The sequence below is a fragment of the Pan troglodytes genome, chromosome Y (genome assembly GCF_028858775.2).
Source record: "Pan troglodytes isolate AG18354 chromosome Y, NHGRI_mPanTro3-v2.0_pri, whole genome shotgun sequence".
Lineage (NCBI taxonomy): Eukaryota > Metazoa > Chordata > Mammalia > Primates > Hominidae > Pan > Pan troglodytes.
This window is the reverse complement of record NC_072422.2, coordinates 11,569,636-11,596,040: the sequence shown is the minus strand read 5'-3', so window position 1 is coordinate 11,596,040 and position 26,405 is coordinate 11,569,636. Positions and strand designations below refer to the sequence as shown.

The 26,405-nt window shown below is 45.2% G+C and overlaps 1 long non-coding RNA gene across 1 annotated transcript; it reads right to left on the bottom strand.

Moving 5' to 3' along the window:
- Positions 1–1,790: 1,790 nt before the first annotated feature.
- LOC129138934 (uncharacterized) lies at positions 1,791–14,049 on the bottom strand. The gene is made up of 4 exons (XR_008542163.2): positions 13,842–14,049; positions 12,043–13,050; positions 2,768–2,919; positions 1,791–2,115 (listed from the first exon to the last, which is right to left on the bottom strand). It is a non-coding gene; the product is annotated as an uncharacterized LOC129138934 (long non-coding RNA).
- Between the last annotated feature and the right edge of the window lie 12,356 nt (positions 14,050–26,405).

The window sequence follows — 26,405 nt, the reverse complement described above, 5'->3', positions numbered from 1 at the left end:
TCAGACATGGCTGTCTGCTTCTCATCCTATGGTAATCAAGCAGTCTCTGATAGAAGCAGGAGAACAAGAATTTTCTTGTTGGAAGTTGTAACAAAAATTTACCGTTTCAAAAGTATCTAAGCCACCCATTCTTTAAAACATGACAGTGTTTAGAAGAAAACACTCACACAATGAATTCCCAGGAGGTTTATTCTTTGTGAAATGAAAAACGCCTTGTGTTGAAGTGTTTGAGCCAGATCCAGGAAACCCTAATCTTATGAGAAACAGGAAATTCAGAAAAAGAAGCAGCAAGTGCTAGGCTACATCAGAACCAGTATCGATCCATTCCACTCCCATTTGGTTCATTCATGTTAGCTCTCAAATTGGGAGTTTGCCAGAATGGCCCTTATTTGTTCTTCAAATGTTCCTTGCACGTTGGAGTACTCCCACCTGAACATCAGGTGATGGGTGGACTGCTTGGGCACCTGACAGAATGTAGGAATGGATTTTGAAGCACTTTCTATCTCATCTTTCTTCATTTTCTTGCAGGTGAAGTTGTGGTACCTTGTGGTACCCCATCCACCCCTCACCATATTGTATCCTCACCTTTCTTTGGCCTTATGGCTGTTCTCACTCTGTCTCAGGATGAAATCCCCAAAATATAGAAAAGTGTCCCCTCACAATGTCAAGCACCTGCTTGGCTGGGAACCAAATTTGAGGTAAATTCAAAGGGCCCCGCAGACAGGACTGCTAGTGTCTCCTCCCGGGTTGGTCCATGGCCAATGAAACACTGGGAGATATGTGATTTTTGGTGTGGTGTGATCCTCCTTTTTCTATAAGAGTGCCTTTTTTTTTTTTTTTTTTTTTTCCTGCGAGGTAATTTGGATGCTGGTGTGTTTCAGCACACCTTCCAATTCACTACAGATTCATAATAAACACAAAAATAAAGAACCCGGCCCCACAGCCCAACCAGAGCCACAGAGACAAGCCAACAAAATGTTGGGAGACTCATAGTAAAGAAGCTCTGAAGTGCTTCTTTAGCCACATTTATTTAAACAGATTACACACGCACACACACACACACAATATTATTCCCCACACACACACAGACATCCAACACTCACAACACTTTCATAGAAACACACAGCCTAGCAGCTCCTGGGGCTCCTTGGTTCTTCAGGAAGCCCCACCTGGGAGAGAGCATCTCCGGGGAACACAGGTGGGCTATATCTAGAAACCACAGTGAGACATGTTTCAAAAACACTCAACCCTACAATGTCTAGGCTGACCCCAGGGATCATGCAGATCTTTTTAAATACTTAAGGGTTTCATGGTTTATTCCTGGGGCTCTGCTTGATGTTTTCTCAGGCTGGCTCATGTCTGCCCTCTCCTAGGTTCATGGGACTATCGCATGGATTCCATAGAGAAGACAGGCGAGAATCCACCAATGATGTACCTCCACAGAGGTCTCCTTCTTGGCTAAGCCGCAGAAACTTGTTGCTGGTCATTGGCGACATTCACTGTAATGCTAGCCAGAGCTCACAGTCAGAACTTGTTCACAGAGACTAGAGCATTTGCACTCCTGAGGCAGGCTTGGGAGGCAGGCTTGGGACAGACAACTGTCTGCCACAGTTGTCAGCCTGCCTAAGCAAAGGAAAATGGTACAGGCAGAGCTGGAATAGTATCAGGAAAAATGCTGCCTATGAAATCACACTGTGGTACCCCAAAAGTTTTGACCCCAGGGCCCCTTTGAGACATCTTGGTGGACATGTTTGTCTGAAGCAGGATGCAATTAGAGACTGTAAGGTAATCACTGGAAACTGCTCTTCTGACTTTATTCAGGAAAGAGGCTGTGTAGTGGGAATTGGAATATTGTCTGGTATGTTGTTAAAGGTTCTTTGGGTGAAAAAATTATACCTGAGACCCCAGAGGCAGGTGTCAGCAAAAGATTGCTGGAATGTTGACTTCACAGCCTCCCTTCATCCTGGGCCTCTCAAGGGCTCTTTGGGAAAGTCAGGAACCCTGACAAAGGCAAGTCCCAGCTGGAACAGTGTTCTCGTAACTTGGACTGGCCTCTCACAGCTGCAGATGAGTGTTCACACAGTGTTTCAGATGTCGTCTAGGGTGATGGCAATCCTGAAAAGGGTGTACAGCAGTACAATTTAGGAATTCTCCATGAAAGCAAAAACAAAAATACATATCATGAAACATTGCTTGGACTCCAGCACAAGGCAGCTCTTTCAGGCAAGCCTTGATATATATATGTGTGTGTGTATATATATGTGTGTGTGTGTGTATATATATATATACACACACACACTCATACACACACACACACACATATATATACACACACATATATATATCAAGGCTTGCCTGAAAGAGCTGCCTTGTGCTGGAGTCCAAGCAATGTTTCATGATTCCTATCAGAGTACCCAAAAGCCTCCTCCAATGTGCAAACAAACTCAGCCCCCACAGTGAGACAGTGACTCAAAACCTGAAGTTCAGCCAACCTACCCAAAGTCCCTATTGATTCCTGATATCCCTGGCAGTAATATAATCTGTGTCGAGATGCACACTGATGACCCCAGTTTGTACTCCAAATGTTACCTACAAGTTGAAGTGCTCAAATTTGAACACTGGGTCATGGTGTGGACTGCTGTGTAATTAATGGAAAACAGGGATGCAGTTGGTAGCACTTTCTGTGTCATCTGTCATCACTTTTTTGTAGGTGAAAGTGTGGGTCTCCATCCACCCCTCACCAGATTGTGTCCTCACCCAATCTGACCTTATTGCTGCTCACACTGTCTGTAGCAGAATGAAATCCAAAGAGGCAGAGGTGTGCCGCTGACTTGAAGCACCTGCTTGTCTGGAAACCAAATTCGAGGTAATTTCAAGAAGCACTGCAGACAGGACTGCTAGTGCCTCTCCCTGGCTTGGCTGAAAAACAATGAAACATGGGGAGATGACTGTTCTTGGGTGGGGTGGGGTGCTCTTCTAGAAGGGTTTTTTTTGTTTTTTTTTTAAGAAGGAAGTGATTTTTATCCTGATGGGTCTTAGGCAGCTTCCTCCATTGTGGATTCATGATCCATAGGAAAATAAAGAACATGGAGCCCCGCAGCACAAGCAGAGCCACACAGACAGGACACCAAAAAGTTGGAACACTCAAAAAAGAGGAAGTGCTGCAGTACGTTACCCACATTCCTTTAAGCAGACTCCAGTTACAGGCACACACACACACATACACACACACACTCTAAACCACACATATACGCAGACATCCAACACTCACAACACTCTCACAGGAACACACAGCATGACAGCTTATGAGGCTCTGGTTCTGCAGGAAGTCCCACCTGAGAGCGTAAACATGGGTAATACAGACGGACTTTACTGGTAAATCACAGTGGTGCAAGTTTCAAAATGACTTACCCCAATACTGTCTAGGCAGACCTGAGGAATCATGAAGTTATTTTAAATCATTAGGAATGCCGTGCTTTATTGCTGTGGAACTGCTTCATGGTTCCACAGGCTGGCTCATGTCTGCCCTCTCCTAGGATCATGGGACTATCCCGAACATTTCACAAAGAAGAGAGGTGAGAGTCCACAGCTGACATACCTCCACGGAGGTCACCTTGTTTGTCAAGCTGCAGGGACTTCTCACTAGGCAATGGTGGCATTTATTGTGACAGTAGCCAGAGATGTCTATGAGGACTTGTGCCCTGAGAGTAGAGCCTGCACATTAACGAAATAGGTTCTGGTGCCTGGCTGTAAGAGCTGTCAGCCTGCCTAAACAGGAAATTGGTACAGGCAGAGCTAATTGGGTATTGCAAAAAGGGTGCCTGAAATAACCCACGGCAGGAACTAAAATCCTTGACCCCAAGTCCCCTTCGGGACATCACTGTGGTTGGGATCCACCAGAAGAGGATGCTATTCCAAACTGTGAGGAGGTAGTGGAAAACTACTTTTCTGACTTCATTCACAAAACAGGCTGTGTGCAAGAATTGGGTCCCATGGAGATTGGAATATAGTTCAAATAGAAGCAAAACAAGGGACCTCAAGGCCTCTTCTGGCTGTCTCCATGGTCAGGTCACATTGAAAGAGGAGGCATTTTGATACTGTGTGATGGTTGCTGAAAACCGCTTTTCTGAATCCATTCCCAAAAGAGGCTGTGTGCAAGAATCAGATCCCATGGGGATTAGTAATTAGTCTGGTAAGTTTTGATAAGCCTTTGGGTAAAGCAATCATAAAGGAGACACCGGGACAGGTGTCAGCAGATGGCTGGGCCCTTGACCTCATTGCCTCCCTAGTCCTCACAGGGGCTCTCTGGGAAAGGCAGGAACCAAAATGAAGGCAAGCTCGAAGAGAAGAAGGGTTCTCACACCTCGAGCTGTCTTTTCACAAGTGCGGGTGAGGTTGAGATAGTGATGCAGAGGCCATCAGTGGTGATTGGAAGCCTGAAAAGGGTGTCCAGCGGTGCTGTTGAGGGACACTGTGGACCACACATGATAGCAAAGAAAAATCTAGGCTTGCCTGAGAGAACAAGCTTACTTGTGCTGGAATCCCAGAAACATTTAAAGATTTCTGTCAGACAAGCCAAAATCCTCCTGCAAAGTACAAACAACCTCAGCCTCCCCAAAGAGATCATGACCAAAAGGCTGGAGCACAGTCAGTCTACCTGAAGACCCATTTGCTCCCTGAATTTCCTGACAGCCAAAAGATCTGTGGCAAGAGGCATTTTCATTCAGCAACAGCCCAATTAAAGACCTCCTCCACAATGAGAAAGGACATGCAGAAGAAATGAAGCAAAGCCTAGATTTCCAGGCAAAAATCAGGCACTGCTGTCTGCTTTTCATCCTGCAGGAATCATGCATCTTTCCTACAGAAGTAAGAGAACAAGAATTTCCTTGTTGGCAACTGTTACAGGAATTTACAGTTTTAAAAATATCACAGCTGCCTAGTCATTAAAGTGTGACAGTGTTTTGAAAGAAACTCACGCAATGGAATCCCATTACGGTCATCCTCCTTGAACTGGGAAACTTAGTTTTGAAGACATTGAGCCAGACCCAGGAAACCATAGACCGACAAGGAACATGGAAGTCAGGAAAAGAAGAGACAACATCAATCCATACCATTCCCATTTGTCTCTGAGTATGAAAGCCCTCAAATTGGGAGTTTGTAAGGATGGCCCCAGTTTGCACTACAATTTTTACCTGCACGTTAGATTAATCTCACGTTAACACCAAGCCATGTTGTTCATTGCTTGTGATTATTAACGGAATATGAGGATGTAGTTGGAAGTACCTTCCATGTCAATTGTTTTCACCTTTTCTCAGGTGATGGTGCAGGTCTCCATTCAGCCCTCACCAGATTGTATCCTCACCTTTATCTGACCTCACCGATGCTCACACTCTCTGACCCAGAATGAAATCCCAATATGATGGATTAGTGCCTCTTCATGCTGTGAAACACCTACTCAGAAGAAATTGAATTCTAGGTAAACAAAAGGGACCCTGTGGACAGGACTACTAGTGTCTCTCCCTGGGTTGCCTGAAGGATAAACTCTGGGAGATGTGTGGTGTGATCCTCTTCTTTCTAGAGAGTGGCTGTTTTTGCAGGGAAAGATGATTTGGACCCAGAAAGGTCCAGCCAGCCTCCCAATTCACTGTGGAGTTATGATACATAAAAAAATAAAAAACACAGAGCTCTGCAGCCAAAGCAGAGCCACAAAGACAGGCCACCAGAATGTTGGGAGACTCAATAAAAAAAGAAGCCCTGCAGTGTGTTAGCCACATTCCTTTAAGCAGACTCCACTTAAAGGCACACACACACACACACGTACACACACACACACACAACCCACACCCAAAGCCACACAGACACGAAGACATCCAGTACTTCCAACACTCCTACAGAAACAAATATCCTGGCAGCTTCTGGGTTTCATGGTTCTGCAGGAAGGCCCACTTTGGCAGGAGCAACAACGGGGAAAATAGTTCACCTGTATCTATAAATCATGGTGAGGCAAGTTTCAGAAACACCCCTGCAACCTCCATGCAGGCCTAAGGAATCCTGAAGATCTTTTTGTATCATTAGGGGTTTCATAGCTTATTGCTGGGGCTCTGCTTGACTTTTCTTCAGGCTGGCTCATGTCTGTCCTTTCCTAGGATCATGAGACTGTCCTATGGATCCCACAGAGAAGATAGGTGAGAGTCCAACACCGATGCACCTCCATAGAAGTCTCCTTTTCTGCCTAGCCACAGATAATTTTTGCTAGCCAATGGTGGCATTGATTGTGACACTAGCCATAGTTCACAGTTCATGCTGGGTGCTCTGATACTGCTGCATGCCCATTCATGAGGCAGGAGGGGGCACCATGGTCTAGGAGATGTCAGCCTGCCTAAACAGAGGAAAATGTTACAGATAGAGGAGAACTGTAATCAGGAAAAACGCTGCCTGTGATAACCCACTGCAGAACTCCAAAATCTCGAACTTAGGGCACCTTTGTGCCATCTCTGGAATTGTGTCCCTCTGAAGGAGAAGACATTTCTAGACTGTGAGGTCATCACTGGAAACTGCTCTCTTGACTCCTTCCCTGAAAGGGGCTGGGTGCAGGAATTGCATATCATGGGTATTAGAATATAATCTGGTGAGTTGTTGAGGGGTCTTCTGGTGATGGTATCATACCTGAGACCCCAAAGGTGGATGTCAGTGAAAGATGGTTGGGCCCTTGATCTCACTGCCTTTCTTCATCCTGGGCTTTGCAGGGGCCCTCTGGGAAAGGCAGGAACCATGACAAAGGCAAATCCAGTGAAAAGCAGTGTTCTCATACCTGAAACTGTCCTTTCACTGGTGCAGATAAAGTTGAGACAGGGTCTCATAGATTGTCCGTGGCTATTGCAAGCCAGAAAAGAGTGTCCATTACTGCTATTCATGGGCAGTGTGGACCCCCCATTAAATGAAAGAAAAATCAAGACTCTTCTAAGTGAATTGACCGACTTGTGCTGCAGTCCAGGCAATGTTCAAAGATTCCTGTCAGAGAACTCAAACCCTCCTACAAAGTGAAAACAACATCAGACCGCACAAAGAAACCAAAACCCACAACTGGGATTGCAGCCAACCTACCCAAAGTTCCTTATTCTCTCTGAAATCCCTGGCAGACAATAGATCTGTAGTAAGAGTCAGTCCCATCCAGCAATACCCCGTGAAGAACCCCTTCACAATGAGAAAGGACATGCAGATCCAATGAAACAGATCCTAGATGACCAGAAAATGCCACACATGGCTGCCTGCTCCACATTCTATAGGAATCATGCCATTCTCTGATAGAAGTGGGAAGACCAGAGTTTCTTTGTTGGCCACAGGAATGAGAATTTATTGGTTTAAAAGTATCACAGCTGCCCAGTCATTAAATCAAGAAAATACTTAGAGGGAAACTATCATGCAATGGATTCCCATGAGGCTTGCCCTTTGTGAGGTGGGAAACATTTAGTGTGGGAGATGTTGAGCTAGACGCAGGAAACCCTAGGCAATGAGGAACATGAAAGTCAGGATAACAAGACACAAGTGTAAAGGCCAAATCCCATAAGCATCAATCCATCTCATTCCCATTTGTCTCTGGGTATGAAATCTCTCAAATCGGAGTTTGCCAGGATGGCCCAAATTTGCATTTCAAATGTTCCTTGCATGTTCGAATACTCCCGCCTGAACACTGGGACATAGTGTGGACTGCTTGTGCAATTCAGGGAATGTGGAGATGGAGTCAGAAGCACTTTCTCTGTTACCTGTCTTCATTTTCATTTTTTTGCAGGTGAAGTTGTGGGACCCCTTCCACCCCACACCACATTGTATTTTCACCGTAAGTTACCTTATTCATGCTCACATTCTATGTCCCCACATGAAAACCCAAGACGATGGAGGAGTGACTTCTCACCATGTGTAGCACCTGCTCTGCTGAGAACAAAATTTGAGGTAATTTCAAGGAGCCCTGAGGGCAGGACTGATAGTGTCTTTCCCCGGGTTGGCCGCAGGACAATAAAACAATGGGAGATATTCTCTTTTTGATGTTGTGTGCTCCTCTTCTTTGTAGAAGAGTGGCTTGTTAATGCCGGGGGAGTTGATTTAAATGCCAGTGGGTCTTGGACTGCCTCACGATTCACTGCAGATTCATGATTGACAGAAAAATAAAGAACACAGAACCCCTCAGTCCAAGAAGAGCCACAGACAGGCTACTAATATGTTGTGAGCCAAAAATAAAAAAATAAAAAATAAAACAAGCACTGAAGTGCAGTAGCCACATTCCTTTAAGCAGACTCCATTTACAGCCACACACACAGAAACACACACACACAATGCCACACACAATCAGACTTCCAATACTCACAACACTCCCACAGAAACACACAACCCAGCAGTTCCTGAGGCTCTGTGGTTCTGTAGGAAGCACCACCTGTGATAGAGCAACTCCAGGGTACACAGGTGGGTGGAACCTAGAAATTGCAGTGAACTAAGTTTCAAAAAGACTCACCCCTGTAGGAAAATGGCATGAACCTGGGCGGCAGCAGTTGCAGTGAGCCGAGATCAGCCAATACACTCTGCCTGGCTGACAGAGCCAGACTACATCTCAAAAAAAGAAAAGAAAAGAAAAAAAAAAAAAAGACTCACCACTACAATGTCTAGTCAGGTGTTTAGAATCCTGCAGATCCTTTTGGGTCTATAGGGATTACATTCTTTATTTCTGGGGCTGTGCTTCACCTGTCTTCAGGCTGGTTCAACTCTTCCCTCTCCTACAATTGTGGGACTAACCCGTGGATCACACAAAGAAGACAGCCGAAAGTCCATGGCTGACACACCTCCACGGAGGTCTCCTTCTCCGACAAGCTGCAGGGACTTGTTGCTAGACAAAGGCGACATTTATTGAGATGCTAGGCACAGATCACATTCAGGCCTGGTGCTCTGAGACTAGTGCATGCACACTCATGAGGCAGGCTCGGGCGGATGGACCTCAGAGATGTCAGCCTGCCTAAATAGAGGAAAATAGTAGACGCAGAGTTGGCCTGGAATCAGAAAAAAAGCTGACTGCGAACACACACCGTGGGACCCAAAAATCTGTTTCAGGTCCTCTTCGGGCCATCTCTGTGGTCAGGCTCTGTGGAAAAGAAGCTCTGTGACTGTGAACCTGTCACAGAAAACTGCTCTTCTGATTCCATTCCCGAAGGAGGCTGTGTGACAGAATCTAATTCCATGGTGATTGGAATGTAGTCTAGTGTGTTGTTGAAAGTTGTTTGGGTGATAGAATCATACCTGAGACACCAGATGCACGTGTCAGTGATAGATAGCCAGGCTCTTGACCTCATGCCTTCTTCATCCTAGGGGTCACAGGGGTTTTCTGGGATAGGAAAGAACCACGACAAAGGCAAGTCCAAGGTGGAGCAGTACTTTGGACTAGCTTCTCATGGGTGCAGATAAGGTTGAGAGTTTCTGAGAGGCCGTCTGTAGTGATGGCAAGCCTGAAAAGGGTGTCCAGTAGTGCTGTTAAGGGGCACTGTGCATTCCCCGTGAAAGCAAAGAGAAATCAAGACTTGCCTGAGAGAATGAGCTTCCCTGCGCTAGAGTCTAAGCAATGTTCAATCATTTCTTTCAGAGGACTCAAAAGCCTCCTGCAAAATGCAAACAACCTCGGCCCCAACAACAAGACAGCAACCCACAACATGGAGTGCAGCCAGGCTAATTGAAGTCTCATTTGCTCTCTGAAATCCCTGGCAGCTAATAATTTGTGGTGAGAGGCAGTCCAATCAAGCAACAGCCCAATAAAAGGCTCCCTTCACAATGAGAAGGCCACACAGATAGAATGAAATAGAGGCTACATTATTAGGCAAACACCAGATATGGCCTCCTGCTTCTCATCCTACAGGAATCATACAGCGCTCCAATGAAAGTGGGAGAACAAGAGTTTCTATGTTGGCAGTTGTAATGAGAATTTACTGTTTTAAAAGTATCAAAACTATACAATCATTAAAACATCCAATTTTTAGAAGGAAAGAGTCATGCAATGGACTCCCATGAGGGTGGCTCCTCGTGAACTGGGAAAGGTTTAGTGTGGAAGTCATTAAGCCAGACCCAGGAAACCCTAGACTGACGAGGAACATGGAAGTCAGGAAAAGAAGAGTCAACAGTGGAGACCACATCCCATGCAGCATCAATCCATTGCACTCTCATTTGGCTCCAGGCATGAAAGCCCTCAAATTGAGAGTTTGCCAGGATGGACCCTATTTGCACCCCAACTGTACCTTCCATGCTGGAGTACTCGCACCTGAACACCAGGTCATGGTTTGGATTCATCGTGCAATTAAGGGAATGCGGGGATGGAGTTGGAAGCATCTTCTCTGATAACCGTCTTCATTATTTTTGCAGGTGACTTGCGGGATGGCATCCACCCCTCAACAAATTGTATCTTCACACCTATCTGACCTTATTTGTGCTCACACTCTATGTCCCATAAGGAAATTCCAAGAAGATGGAGGAGTGCCCCCTCACGACATGAAGCACCTGCTCAACTGGGACCCAAATTTGAGATAAATTCAAGGGGCCCTGCAGACAGGACTGCTAGTGTCCCCTTCTGGGTTGACTGCAAAACAATGAAACACTGGGAGATGAGATGTCTGTTTTTTGGTGTGGTGTGCTCCACTTATTTCTAAAAGGATTTTTTTTTTTTCCAGAGGACATGATTTGGATGCCAACGTTGTCTCAGCCCTCCTCCCAATTATCTGTGGATTCATAATCCACAGAAAAACAAAGAACATGGAGCCCCAGAGCTGAACAAAGCCACATAGACAGGCCACCAAAAAGTTTTGAGATTCAAAATAAAAGAAGTGCTGAAGTGCGTTAGCTATATTCCTGTAAGCAGACTCAACTTACACCCCCCCCACACACACACACACACAAACAGGCAATGCCACAACACATGCAGACATCCAACACTCACAACACCGCCACAGAAATACACAGCCCGGAAGCTCCTGAGGTTTCGTGGTTGCGCAGGAAGTCCTGTCTGGGAGAGAGTAACCACGGATAACAGAGGCAGGCTGAACCGAGAGATTACAATGGGTCAAATTTCAATATGACTAACACCTACAATGTCTGGGCAGGCCTGAGTAATCCTGCAAATCCTTTTGGATCTTTAGAAATTTTGTGGCTTATTTCTGGGGCCTGCTTGATATTTATTCAGGCTGGCTCACATCTGTCTTCTCCTAGGATCATGGGACTATCCTGTGGATCCCACAGAGAAGACAGGTGAGAGTTTACTGCCAACAGACGTTAATGGATGTCTTCTTCTCTGCTGAGCTGCAGAGACTTGTATCTAGGCAATGGTGACTTTCATTGTGATGCTAGCCAGAGCTCACAAGCAGGCCTGGTGCCCTGAGACTAGTGCATACACATTCATGAGGCAGGCTCCAGTGTTTGGCTGTCAGAGCTGTCAACCTGCCTAGGAAGAGAAAAGTGATACAGGCAGAGCTGGCCTGGTATTGGGGAAAAGACTACCTGCAAAAACCCTCTGTGGGACCCTAAAATCCTCAACCTCAGGGCACCTTCTGTCTGTCTCTGTGGTCAGTCCCCACTGAAAAAGAGGCATTTCAAGACTGTGAGGTGGTAGTTGGAAACTGTGCTTCTGACTCCATTTCTGAAAGAGGCTGTGTGCAAGAATCAAATCCCCTGGGGATTGGAATATAGTCTGGTGTATTGTTTAGGGGTTCTTTGGGTGATATAATCATATCTGAGATGCCAGAAGTGTCAGGGGAAGATGTCTGGGCTATTGACCTCCCTGCTTCCCTTCATCCTGGGTCATTCAGGGGTTATCTGGGGAAAGCAGGAAAAACATCAAAGGCAAGTCCAAGGTGGAGTAGTGTCCTAACACCTGGGACTGGCCACTCACCAATGCAGATGAGTTTTAGACAGTGCCTAAGAGGCCGTCTGTTGCAATGGCAAGCCTGAAAAGGGTGTTAAGTAGTGCTTTTGAAGGGCACTGTGGATTCCCCATGAAAGCAAAGAAAAATCAAGGCTCACCTGAGAGAACAAACTGTCTTGTGCTGGAGTTCAACAAGGTTCAATGATTCTGGTGAGAGAACGCAAATGCCTCCTGCGAAGTGCAAATTACTTCAGCCTCCACAATGAGAACATGATCCAAAACCTGGAGTGCAGCCAGCCTACCAGAAGTCCCTTTTGATGTCTAAATCCCTGGCAGCTAAATAATCTCTGGGGAGATGCAGTCCTTTCCAGCAACAGCCCAATGAAAGAGCACGTCCACAGTGAGAAGGCCGTGAAGATGAAATGAAACAGAGGCTAGATTGCCAGGCAAAAGCCAGACACGGCCTCCTTCTTCTTATCCTGCTGGAATCATGGCACCCTCCAATAAAAGTGGGAGAATAAGAGTTTTTTGTTGGTGGCTGTAATAGGAATTTACAGTTTAAAAATTGTCAAAGCTGCCAAGTTATTAAAACATAAGAGGGTTTAGAAAGAAATACTCATGGAATGGATTCCCATGAAGGTCATTCTCTGTGAACTGGGAAACATTTATTGTGGAAGTCGTTGAGCTAGGCCCAGGAAACTCTAGTCGAAGGCGAACATGGAAGTCAGGAAGAGGCAATTGTAGGGTCCACATCCCACCCAGCTGCAATTCATTTCACTCCCATTTGGCTCTGGGTATGAAAGCCCTCAAATCAGGTGTTTGTTAGGGTTATCCCTATTTGGACTGCAAGTGTTTACATCACTCCAGAGTACTCTTACCTGAACAATGGTCCATAGTGTGGACTGGTTGTACAATTAAGAAAATACGAGGATGGAATTGGAAGCAGCTTCTGTGTCATCTGTCTTCATTCTTCTTTGCAGGTGAAGATGTATCCTCACCCCTATCTGACCTTATTTGTGCTCACACTCTATGTCCCAGGATGAAATCTCAAGACGATGGAGGAATGTCCCCTTATGATATGAAGCACCTGCTTGGCTGGGAACCCAATTTGAGGTAAATTCAAGAGGTCTTGCGAACAGGGCTGCTAGTGTCTTTTTCTGGGTTGGCTGCAGGACAATGAAAGATTGGGAGATGTCGGTTGTTTGGATTGGATTGCTCCTCTTCTTTTTACGAGATTGGATTTTTTTGCAGGGAGAGGTGCTTTGGACACTGGCCAGTCCTGGCATGCCTCCTAATTCACCTTGGATTCATGACCCACAGAAACAAAAAGAACATGGATCCCTACAGCCCAAGCAGAGCCACACAGACAGGCCATCAAACAGTTGGGAGACTTAAAAAAAAAAAAAAAAAAAAAGAAGCACTGAAGTGCTTTAGCCATATTTGTTTTATTTTTTATTTTTTTTGAGACAGAGTCTTGCTGTGTCACCCAGGTTGGAGTGCAGCGGTGCAATCTCTGCTCACTGCAAGCTCCGCCTCCCATGTTCATGTCATTCTCCTGCCTCAGCCTCCCCAGTAGCTGGGACTACAGGTGTCCTGCCACCATGCCTGGCTAATTTTTTTTCTTTTTTTTATTAGAGTCGGATTTTCACCATATTAGCCGGGATTGCCTCCATCTCCTAAGCTCATGATCTGCTTGCCTTAGTCCTCCATTTAGCCACATTTCTTTGTACAGACTCCACTTACAGGCACACACACACAAACACACAGAGTCACAAACACACAATGTCACACCAACACTCAGACATCCAATATTCACAACACTCCCAGAGAAACACAGCCTGACAGCTCTGAGGCTGTGTGGTTCTGAAGGAAGCCCCACCTGGGAGATAACAATCCTAGGGAATACAGGCAGGCTGTACCTAGAAATCACAGTGGGGCAAGTTTCAAGATGACTCACCCCTGCAACCTCTAGGCAGGCCTGAGAATCCTGCAGATCTTTCTGAATCCTTAGGGATTTCATGGTTTATTCCTGAGGCTGTGCTTGATGTTTCTTCAGGATGGCTCATGTCTGCCCTCTCCTAGCATCATGGGAATATCTTCTGGATCCCACAGAGAAGACTGGCGAGAGTTCACCACCGGCCCATGTCCACGGAGTTCTCCTTCTCGGCAAGCTGCAGTGACTTGTCGTTAGGCAACGGGACATTCACTGTGATGCAAGCAATATCTCACAATTAGGTCTGATGCCCTGAGACTAGTGCATGTGAATTTGTAAGGCAGGATGAGGTACCCAGCTGTCAGAGTTGTCAGACTGCCTAAGCTGAGAAAACTTGTACTGGTGGAAACGCCCAGGTTTCAGAAAAAAGTTGCCTGAGAAACCCACTGAGAGACTCTTTAATTTTCAAACTCAGGACCCCTTAGGGCAATCTCCATGTGCGAGTACAGCATGAGGACCTGGCATTATGAAAGAGTGAGATGATTGCTGGAAACTGTTCTTCTGACTTTATACCAGAAAGAGGCTGTGTGCAGGAATTGGGTTTCACAAGGATAGGAATATAGTCTGGTGGGTTGTTGAGGGTTCTTTGATTGAGAGAATCATACCTCAGACTCCAGCGGTGGGGCTCAGTGAAAGATGGAGGGGCTTTTGACCTCACTGCCTCCCTTCATCCTGGGCCTTGCACAGGCTCTCTGGAAAGGAAGGGAACCATGGTAATGGCAAGTCCAAGGTGGAGCAATGTTCTCACACCTCAGACTGGCTACTAACGGGGCAGATTAGCGTTAGACAGTATCTCAGAAGCTGTCTGTAGTCATGACACTCCTGAAAAAGGTGCTCAGTACTGCTGTTGAGGGGCACTTTGGCTTCCCAATGAAAGAAAAGAAAAATCAATTCTTGCCTGAGAGAATGAGCTATCTTGTGCTGGAGTCCAAGCAATGTTCAATGATTCTAATCAAAGGACCTAAAAGTCTCCTGCAAAGTGCAACCAATCTCAGCACCCACAATGAGAAAATTATCCACAACCTGGACAGCAGCCAACCTACCCTAAGTACCTTTTGCTGTCTGAAATCCCTAGAAGGTAAATAATCTGTGGTGAGACCCACTGCAGTCCCATCCAGCAACAGCCCAATGAAGGAGCCCCTCAACAATGAGGAGGCCTTGCAGATGAAATGAAACAGAAGCTAGATTACAAGGAAAAGCTAGACACGGCTTCTTGCTTCTCATCCTACAGGTATCATGCAGCCTTCTGATATAAGTGAGAGAAAAAGAGTTTCCTTGTTGGCAGCTGTAACAGGAATTTACGGTTTTAAAAGTATCAAAAGTGCCAAGTCATTAAAAGGTGGCAATGTTTAGCAGAAAACACTCATGCAATGAATTCACATGAGGGTCATGCTCTGTGAACTGAAAAACATTTAGTGTGGAAGTTGTTGAGCTAGACCCAGAAAACCATAGGCCGAAGAGGAATATGAAAGTCAAAAAAAGAAAGTGAGGAAAAGAAGAATCAAATCTGGAAGTCATATCCCACCAAGCATCAATCCATTCCACTCTTATTTGTCTCTGGGTATGGAAGCCCTCAAATTGGGAGTTTGCCAGGATGGCCCCAATTTGCACTCCACAGTTACTTGAATGTTGGGTGTTCTCACCTGAACAACAAGCTATGGTGTGGACTGCTCCTGCAAATAAGAAAATGTGGGGATGGGGTTGGAAGAATCTTCCGTGTTGTCTTCATTTTTTTTTTTTTTTTTTTTTTGCAGGTGATGTTGCCAGAATTTATCCAACCATCAAAAGGTTGTATTCTCACCCCTATCTGACCTTATTGCTGCTCACACTGTATGTTCCAGAATGAAATGTCAAGACAATGGAGGATTGCTCCCTCTACTTGAAGAAACTGGTGACTGAATTTTAGGAAAATTCCAGGGGACCTGTGGACAGGACTGCAAGTGTCTCTCTTTGGAATGGCTGCAGGACAATTAAACACTGGTAGATGTATGTTTTTTGTTGTGGACTGCTGCTCTTCTTTCTAGAAGAGTAGCTTTTATTTCAGGGGGAGGTGACTTGTACACTGGCAGGTATGGCCTACCTCCCAATTTACTGCGGATTCATTATTCACAGAAAAATAAAGAACACAGGCCATGCAGCACAAACAGAGCCACACAGACTGTCCATCAAAAGGTTAGGAGACTCAAGAAAAAAAATAAGTGCCTAAGTTCTTTAGCCACATAACTTTAAGCAGCCTCCACATACAGGAACACACAGACACACACCCACACTAACACACAATGCCACACCCACATGCAGACATCAAACACTTGCAACACTCCCACAAAAACACAAAGCCCCACAGATCCTGAGGTTGCGTGGCTGTGGGGCAACTTTCAAAAAGATTCACCCCTACAACATTTGGCAGGCCTGAGGAATCCTGCAGATCACTTTGAATCCTTAGAAATTTTGTGATTCATTTTTGGAACTGTGTTTGAAGTTTCTTCAGGCTGGCTCACATCTGCCCTATCCTAAAATCATGGGATTATTCCATGGATCCCACGGAGAAGATAGGTGAGAGTCCACCACTTGCATACCTCCAGGGAGGTCTCCTTTTCTGCCAGGACATAGGGTCTTGAGGCTACTCAACACTGACATTCATTGTGGTTTTAGCCAGAGCTTACAATCAGGCCTGGTGCCCTGAGACCAGCACATGCACATTCATGATGCTGGCTCAGGCTCCTGGCTGTCAGAGCTGTCAGCATGCTTAAATAGAGGAAAATTATACTATCAGAGCAGTCTTGGCATCTAGAAAAATGCTGCATGCAAAAACCCACTGCAAAACCCATAAATATTTCAACCTCAGGTCCCCTTTGAGCCATTCCTGTGGTCATGTCTCACTGGAGAAGGAGGCGTTTCAAGACTGAGTTATTCACTGGAAACTGCTCTTCTGACTCCATTCTCAAAAGAGGCTGTTTGTAACAATCAAGCCCCATGGAGATTGGAATATACTCTGGTGTGTTGCTGAGGGTTCTTTGGGTGATAAAATCATAGCTGAGATCCCAGAGGTGGGTGTCAGCAAAAGATGGCCAGGCTCTTGACCTCACTGCCTCCCTTCCTTTTTTGCATCACTGGTGCTCTCTAGGAAAGGCAGGAACCATGACAAAGGCAAGTAAAAGGGGGTGCAGAATTCTCACACCCTGTACTGGCCTCTCATAGGTGCAGAAGTTGTTTAGACAGTGTCTCAAAGGAGGTCTGTGATGATGGAAATCTTTGGTGAGAGGCAGTCCCATCCCTCAACAGACCAATGAAAGAGACCCTCCACAATAAAAAGACTGGACTGGACAGATGAAAATAAAACATAGCAAAAGTCAGATACAGATGCCTTCTTTTAATCCTGCAGGAATTATGAAGCATTCCAACAGAAATGGGAGAAGAAGTTTCCTTGCTGGTGGTTGTTATGTGAATTTACAGTTTTAAAAGTATCAAGGGTGCCCAATTATTAAAACGTAACAGTGTTTAGAAGGAAACACTAAAGAAGTAGATATCCAAGAGGGTCGTTAGCAGGGAGCTGGGAAATATTTATTGTGGAAGTCACTGAGCCAGACCCGGGAAAACCTAGGCTGACCAGAAACATGGAAGTCAGGAAAAGAAGAGGCAAATGTGGGGGCCACATCTCACCCAGTATCAATCCATTCTACTTCTATTTGGCTCCAGGTTTGAAAGCCCTGAAATCAGGAATTTGCCAGGATAACCCCAATTTGCATGACAAATGTTCCTTGCACATTGAAATACTCCCTCCTGAACACTGGGTCATGGTGTGGATGGCTTGTGCAATTAAAGGAATGGGCAGATGGTGTTGGAAGCTGCTCCTGTGTCCTAGGTTTTTTTTTAATTGCAAGTGAAGTTGTGGGACCCATGCACCCCTCACCAGACTCTATCCTTCCCCTCTCTGACTTTGTTGCTGCTCACACTCTATGTCCTAGGATGAAATCCCAAGGTAATGGAGGGATCCCCCCTCATGACTTGAAATACCAGCTTAGCTGGGAACCAAACTCGAGGTAAATTCAAGGGGCCTTGAGGAGAGGACTGCTAGTGTCTCTCCCTGAGTTGGCCACAGGATAATGAAACACTTGTAGATACATATATATCATATATATGTTTTTTTGTTTTTTTGTTTGTTTGTTTGTCTGTTTGGTGTGGCGGGCTTCCCTTCTTAATAACAGTGGATTTTTTGGTAAGAGGATTTTTTTGGATGATTTGGATGCCAGCATGTCTCAGCTAGCCTCTCAATTCACAGCAGATTCATGATCCACAATAAATAAATAAATAAATAAATAAAGAACACAGAACCCTGCAGCCCAGGCAGAGCCACATAGAAAGGCCACCACAAGTTGAGAGACAAAAAAAGGAAGCGTTGTTGTGCATTAGCTGAATTTCTTTAAGCAGATTCCAGTTACAGGAACACACACACACAAAAGCACACACAGCAACACAAAATACCATACACACACGCAGATATCTAATACTCACAACACCCCACAGAAAGACACAGCCCAGCAGCTCCTGAGGCTGTGTGGTTGTGCAGGAAGCCTCACCTGGAAGAGAGCAACCCGGGGAAACACAGATGTGTTGTACATAGAAATCACAGTGGAACAACTTCAAAAAGACAACCTGCAACACTTTGGCAGTCTTGAGAATAAATGGAGATCATTTAGCATCTTTAAGGATGTCAGGGTTTACTCCTGGGACTGTGCTAGAGGTTTATTCATGCTGACTCATGTCTGCCCTATGCTTCATTGAAATATCCCATGGATCCCACAGAGAGGACAGATGAGAGTCCACTGCTCACACATCTCCACCCAGGTCTCCTTTTCTGCCAAGCCAAAGGGACTTGTCGCTAGACATCGGTGACATTCGTTGTGGCTCTAGCCAAAGCTCACAATCAGATCTGGTCAGCCTGCCTAAGCAGAAGAAAAATGTTACAGGCAGAGCCAAGGTTGCATTGGGAAAAAGGCTGCCTGTGAAAACCCACTGCAGAACCCTAAAAGTCTCAATCTCATGACCTTTTCAGGCCATCTCCATGGTCCGCTCCCACTGGAGTAGAAGGCATTTTGGGATTGTGATGTGTTCGCTGGAAACTGCTCTTCTGACTCTACTCCTGAAATAGGCTGTGTGCAAGAATCGGGTCCCATGGGGATTGAAATATAGTCTGGCTTATTATCGAGGGTTTTTTGCTTGCTGGAATCATATCTGAGACCCCAGAGACATGTCAGTGAAAAATGGCCTGGCTCTTGAACTCACTGACTTCATTCATTTTGGGCCTCTCAGGGGCTCTCTGGGGAAAAAAAAAGAAAAGAAAAGAAAAAGAAACAAACAATAAAAAAAAACCACAAATACACTCCAAGTTGGAGCAGTGTTCTCACAGCTCGGAATGGCCCCTCACAGGAGGAGATGAAGTTAAGACTGTGCCTCATTGGCCCTCAGTGGCAATGGCAACCCTGAGAAAAGTGTGCAATGTGCTGTTGAGGGACACTGTGGAATCCCCATGAAAGCAAAGGAACAACATCAAGGCTTGCCTGAGAGAATGAGCTCTGCTGTGCTGGAGTCCAAGCAATGTTCATTGATTTCTGTCAAAGGACCCAAGAGCCTACTGCAAAATGCAAACAACCTCAGTTTATGCAACAAAAGTACAGCCCACAAACTGGAGTGCAGACTGCTTACCCAGAACCCCTTTTGTTATTTGAAATCCCTGGCAGCTAAATAATCAGAGATGAGAGGCATTCACATTCAGCAGCAGCCCAGTGAAAGAGACCATCAACAATCAAGAGGCTATGCAGATGAAATGAAACAGAGGCTAGATTGCCAGGAAAAAAACAGGGCTACGTGATTCTCACCCTACAGGAATAATTAATCCCTCTGATAGAAGTGGGAGAACAAGAGTTTCCTTATTGGTGGCTGTAACAAGAATTTAATGTTTTAAAAGTATCAAAGCTGCCTAGACATTAAAATATGACAGTGTTTAGAAGAAACCTTGCAGGCAACACAATGTCATGTTAATCGTTCTCTGTGTTCAGGGAAACGTTTAGTGTGGAAGTCAGTGAGCTAGACCCAGGAAACCCTAGGTCAATGAGGAACATGGAAGTGAAGCATAAAACAGGCAAGTATGGAGGTCACATCCCACCAAGCATCAATGCATTCTACTCCCATTTGGCTGTTGGTATAAAAGCCCTCAAATTGGTAGTTTGCCAGGATGGCCCCAATTGGAACTCCAAATATTCTTTGCATGTTGACTCCCACCTGAATGCTGGGCCATGGTGTGGACTGCTTGTGCAATTAAGGGAATGTGCAGTGGTGTTGGAAGAACTTTCTGTGTTATTGGTCTTTTTTTTTTTTTTTTTTTTTTTTTTTTTGCAGGTGAAGTTGTGGGATCCCATCCACTCCTCATCAAACTGTATTATCACTCCTATCTGACATTATTGCTGCTTACACTCTGTTCCAGGATGAAATTCCAAGATGATGGAGAAGTACCCCTTAGGACATGAAACACCTGCTCAGTTGGGAATTGAATCTGAGTTAAATTCAAAGGCCCTGCTCACATGACTGCTAGTGTCCCTCCCTGGGCTGGCTGTAGGACAATGAAACACTAGGATATGTCTGTTTGTTAATGTGGTGTGCTTCTCTTCTTTCTAGAAGAGTGGCTTTTTTATTTTTATTTTTTGAAGGGGGAGGTGATTTGGATGCCAGCAACTATTGGCTCGCCTGCCATTTTACTATGGAATCATGTTACACAGAAATAAAAACCAAGGAGCCCTACAGCCAAAGCAGAGATGCCCAGACAAACCACAAAAAGTTGGGAGACAAAAAAAAAAAAAAAAAAAAAAGATGTACTGAAATGTGTTAGCCACATTCCTTTAAGCAGACTTCACTTACAGGCACACATACCTACACAACACACACACACAAAAAATGACACATACAAACGAAGACACAGAACCCTAACAGCAGGTGAGAGTACACTGCCAATGCACTTCCACAGAGGTCTGCTTCTCAGTCAAGCCAAAGGAAATTTTAGCCCAGTCATTAAAACATCTAAACATCTAAAATATGACGGTGTTTAGAAGGAAACAGTCACGCAATGGATTTCCATGAGGGTCGTCCTCAGTGAACTGTGAATTGATTAATGTGAAAGATGTGGAGCCACACCCAGGAAACTATATGCTGTTGAGGAACATGGAATTCAGGAATAGAAGAGACAAGTGTGCAGAACACATCCCACTCAGCATCATTACATCCCACTCCCATTTCACTGGGGGTATGAAGGTTCTCAAATCAAAAGTTTGCTGCCCTGGCCAGCAAACATTTCAGTCCAAATGTTCCCTGCAGGTTGTAATAATCCCACCTGAACACTGGGACATGATGTGGCCTGCTTGTGCAATTAAAGTAATGCAGGTATACAGTTTGAAGCACATTCTGTGTCATCTTTTTTGCAGGAGAAGATGGGAAACTCTATTTACCCCTCCAGATTGTATCTTCAACCTGAGAACCCAGAATCTGGTGTCAGCAAAAGATGGCCAGGCTCTTGACCTCACTGCCTCCCTTCATTCTGGGCCTTTCAGGGGATCTCTGGGAAAAGCAGGAACCATGACAAAGTAAGTGTGGAAATGGCAACCTGAAAAGGGGTTGAGGCAGTGTCTCAGAGGCCATCTGTGGACATGGCAACCTGAAAAGGGTGTCCAGTAGTGCAGATATGGGACAATGTGGATTTCCCAGGAAAGCACAGAAAAATCAAGGCAGGCCTGAGGAATGAGCTGCTGTAATTTAAGCAATGTTCAATGATTCCTGTCAGAGGACCAAAAAGTGTCCTGCAAAGTGGAAACAACCTCAGTTCCCACAATGAGACAATGACCCACAACCTGGAATGCAATTATCTTAGCTGAAGTCCCTTTTGCTCTCTGAAATCCCTGGCAGCTATATAATCTTTGGTGAGAGACAGTTCCATCCAGCAACAGACCAATGAAAGAGCCCCTCCAGAATTAGATGGACTTGCAGATGAAATGACAGAGGCTAGATTACTAAGAAAAATCCAGACACAGCTGCCTGCTTCTCATGCTACAGGAATCATGCAGTCCTCTGGTAGAAGTGGGAGAACAGGAGTTTCCTTTTTGGCAGATGTAATGGGATTTTACGGTTTTAAATATATCAAAGCTGCTCAGTCGTTACAATGTGAGAGCGTTTAGAAGGAAACACTCACACAATGGATTCCCATCAGAGTTGTGCTATGTGAACTGGATAATGTTTAGTGTGGAAGTTGTTCAGCCAGACCCAAGAAGGCCTTGGCCAATAAGGAATATGGAAGTCAAGAAAAGAAGAGGAAATTTTGGAGGCTACATCTCATCTACCATCAATCTATTCCACTCCCATTTGGCTCTGGCATGAAAACCGTCAATCGAGAGTTTTCAGGATGGCTCCAATTTGCACTTCAAAATTTTTGCACGTTGAAGTATTTCCACCTGAACACGGGGCCAGGGTCTGGACTGCTTCTGCAAAGAAGGGAATGTGGAGATGGAGTTGAAAGCAACTTCTGTGTCATCTGTCTTCATTTTTTTTTGCAGGTGAAGCTGCGGGACCCCATCGATCCCTCAGGTGATTGTATTCTAACCGTTTTCTGACCTTATGCTGCTCACACACTATGTTCCATCATGAAATCACTAGATAGTGGAGGAGTGTGAAATAATCTTTGGGGTGAAACACCTGCTTCATGACGTGAAACACCTGCTCAGCTGGAAACCAAACTTGAGGTGAGTTCAAGAGGCCCTGTGAATAGGACTATAAGCATCTCTCCCGGAGTTGGACACAAGACAATGAAACCCTGGGAGATGTCTGTTTTTTGTTGTGGTGTTCTCTTCTTTTGTAATAGTTGCTATTTTTACATGGGGAGGTGTTTTGGATGCTGGCAGGTCTTGGCATGCCTCCAATTCACTGCAGATTCATAACCCACAGAAAAATAAGCAATACCGAGCACCACAGGCCAAGCAGAGACACACATACAGGCCACAGAAGGTTTGGGAGACTTAAAAAAAAAAGAAGCGCTGAAAGGCATTAGCCATATTTCTTTAAGGAGACTCCACATACAGGCATACACACATAAACACACACACAGATATACACACACACAAGTCCATGCACACATGCAGACATCCAAGATTCATCACAACCCCTCAGAAACACACAGACCGAAAGCTTCTGAGGTGGCGTGGTTCTGCAGGAATCCTCACCTGGGATAGAGCAACCCTGGGGAAGACTGGCTGACTTTACTTAGAAATCACAGTGGGAATGATGGTTTCCAGTTTCATCCATGTCCCTACATAGGACATTAACTCATCATATTTTATGGCTGCATAGTATTCCATGGTGTATATGTGCCACATTTTCTGAATCCAGTTTATCGTTGTTGGACATTTATGTTGGTTCCAAGTCTTTGCTATTGTGAATAGTGCCACTATAAACATACATGTGAATGTGTCTTTATAGCAGCATGATTTATAATCCTTTGAGTATATACCCACTAATGGGATAGCTAGGTCAAATGATATTTCCAGTTCTAGATCCCTAAGGAATCGCCACACTGACTCAGCAAACTGTCGCAAGGACAAACAACCAAACACCGCATGTTCTCACTCATAGGTGGGAATTGAACAATGAGAACACATGGACACAGGAAGGGGTACATCACACACTGGGGACTGTTGTGGGGTTGGGGGAGGGGGGAGGGATAGCACTAGGAGATATACCTAATGCCAAATGACGAGTTAATGGGTACAGCACACCAACATGGCACATGTACCCTAAAACTTAAAGTATAATAATAATAAAAAAAAAGAAAAAAAAATCACAGTGGGGCAAGTTTCAAAAAGACTCAACATACAACATTTAGAAAAGTCTGAGGCATTGTGCAGATACTTTTGGATGAGTATGGGTTTCATGGTTTATTCCTGCAGCTCTGCTTGACCTTCCTTTAGCCTGGCTCAAGTCTACCTCCTCATAGGATCATGGGACTATACCGTGGAAGACAGTGGGGACTCCACCACCGAAGCACCTCCACAACGGTCTTTTTCTCTGCCAAGTCCCACTGACTTGTCTCTAGCCAAAGGTGGCATTTATTGTGAGTTTGCCAGAGTTCACAGCTCAGGCCTCGTGCCCTGAAACAATTGCATGCATATTCACAAGGCTGGCTCTGGCGCCAGGCTGTCAGGCCTGTCATATGACCTAAGCAGAAGAAAATGGTACACTCAGAGCCTGTCATTTATTAGGAAAAAGGCTACCTGTGATAACCCATTGTGGGACCTTAAAAATCTCGACCTTAGGACCCCTTCAAGACATCTCTGTGGTCAGGATCCACTGGAGGAGGAGCCATTTCCAGGCTCTGAGGGAGTGATTGGAAACTACTCATCTGCCTCCATTCCCAAAAGAGGCTGTGTGCAAGAATCATGTCCTATAGGGATTGGAATATAATCTGGTGAGTTTCTGAGTGGACTTTAGATGAAGGAAGCATACCTGAGACCCCAGAGGCAAGTGTCAGTGGAAGATGACCATGTCTTTAACCTCACTGCCTCCCTTCATCCTGTGCCTCACAGTGACTCTCTGGTAAAGCCAGGAACACCAACAAAGGCATGTCCGAGGTAGGGCAATGTTCTCAAACCTCAAAAGGGCATCCTATGGGTTCAGGTGAGGTTGAAACAATGTCTCAGATGCCCTCTGTGAAACTTGCCATCCTGAAAAGTGCAGGAGAAGATGGGAAACTCTATTTGCCCCTCCAGATTGTATCTTCAACCTGAGAACCCAGAGTCTGGTGTCAGCAAAAGATGGCCAGGCTGTCATATGGGTTCAGATGACGTTGAAACAATGTCTCAGATGCCCTCTGTGAAACTTACCATCCTGAAAATTGTGTCTAGTAATGCTTTTGAGGGACACAGTCAACCCCACATGAAAGGAATAAAAAATCAAGACTAACCTAAGAGAATGGGCTGATTTGTGCTGGAGTTCTAGCAACATTCTAAGATTCCTGTCAGAGGGTGCAAAAGCCTCCTGCAAAGTGCAAACAAGCTTAGCCCACACATTGAGACCATGACCAACAACCTGGAGCACAGAAAGCTTATTCAAAGTCACTTTTGCTCCCTGAAATCCCTGGCACCCAAAAGATATGTGACGAGAGGCAGCCCCCTCAAGCAACAGCCAAATGAAGACACATTCCACAATGAGAAAGGATGTGCAGATGAAATGAAACAGAGCCTAGATTACCATCCAAATGACAGACACAGCTTCCTGCTTTTCATCCTATAGGAATAATGAAACCCTTTGATAGAAGTGGGAGAATAAGAGTTTCCATGTTCCAATAAGGAATATAGAAATCAGGGACAGAAGAGGCATGTGTGGAGGCCACATGCCACCCAGCATCAGTCCATCCCTCTTCCATTTGGCTCTGGGTTTGAAAGCCCTCATATTGAGACTTTGCCAGGATGGTGCCAGTTTGCAGTCCAAATATTTCCTGAACTTTGTAGTACCCCCACATGAACACCATGCTATGGTGTAGACTGCTTGTGCAATTAAGGGAAATCGGGGATGCAGTTGGAAACAACTTTTTTGTCATGGGTGTTCACTTTATTGCAGGTGAAGTTGTGGATTGACATCCACACACCAGCAGATTGTCTCATCACCCCATCTGACCTTATTGCAGCTTGCAGCTCACATTCTCTAATCCAGAATGAAAACGCAAGATGATGCAGGAGTGCCCCATCACAATGTGAAGTACCTGCTTAGCTGGAAATGGAATTCGATGTAAATATAAGAGTTTCTGTGGACAGGACTGCTAGTGTCTCTCCCTGAGTTGGCTTCAGGACAATGAAGCATTGAGAGATGTCTGTTCTTGGATGTGGTATGCTCCTCTTCTCTCTAGAAAACTGACTTTATTTTGAAAGGGGAGATGATTTGCAAACTGGATGATCTCAGCCAGCCTGACAATTCACTGCAGATTCATGATCCACAGAAAAATTAAGAGCATGGAACCACGCAGCCTAAGCAGAGCCACAGAGACAAGCCACCAAAAAGTTGGGAGACAAAAAAAAAAGTTTCACTACTTAAAGCAGACTCCACTTACAGGCAAACACACAGAGACACACAAATACAGACACACACACACAAACATTGAGCACTCACAACACTCCTAGAAAAACACACAGCTTGGCAGCTTCTGAGCCTTCATGGTTCTGCAGGAAGCCCCACCTGGGAGAGAGCAACCCCGGGGAACACAGGCAGGCTGTACATACAAATCACAGTTGGTCAAGTTTCAAAAAGATTCACCCCTACAACGTCAAGGCAGGCCTGAAAAATTTTTCAGATCATTTTGGATCCTTGGGGATTTCATGGATTATTCCTGGAGCTCTGCTTGACGTTTCTTCAGGCTGGCTGATGTCTGCCTACTCCAAAGTTCATGGGAGTATCCCGAGGATTCTACAGAAAAGACAAGCAAAAATCCATTGCAGACGCACC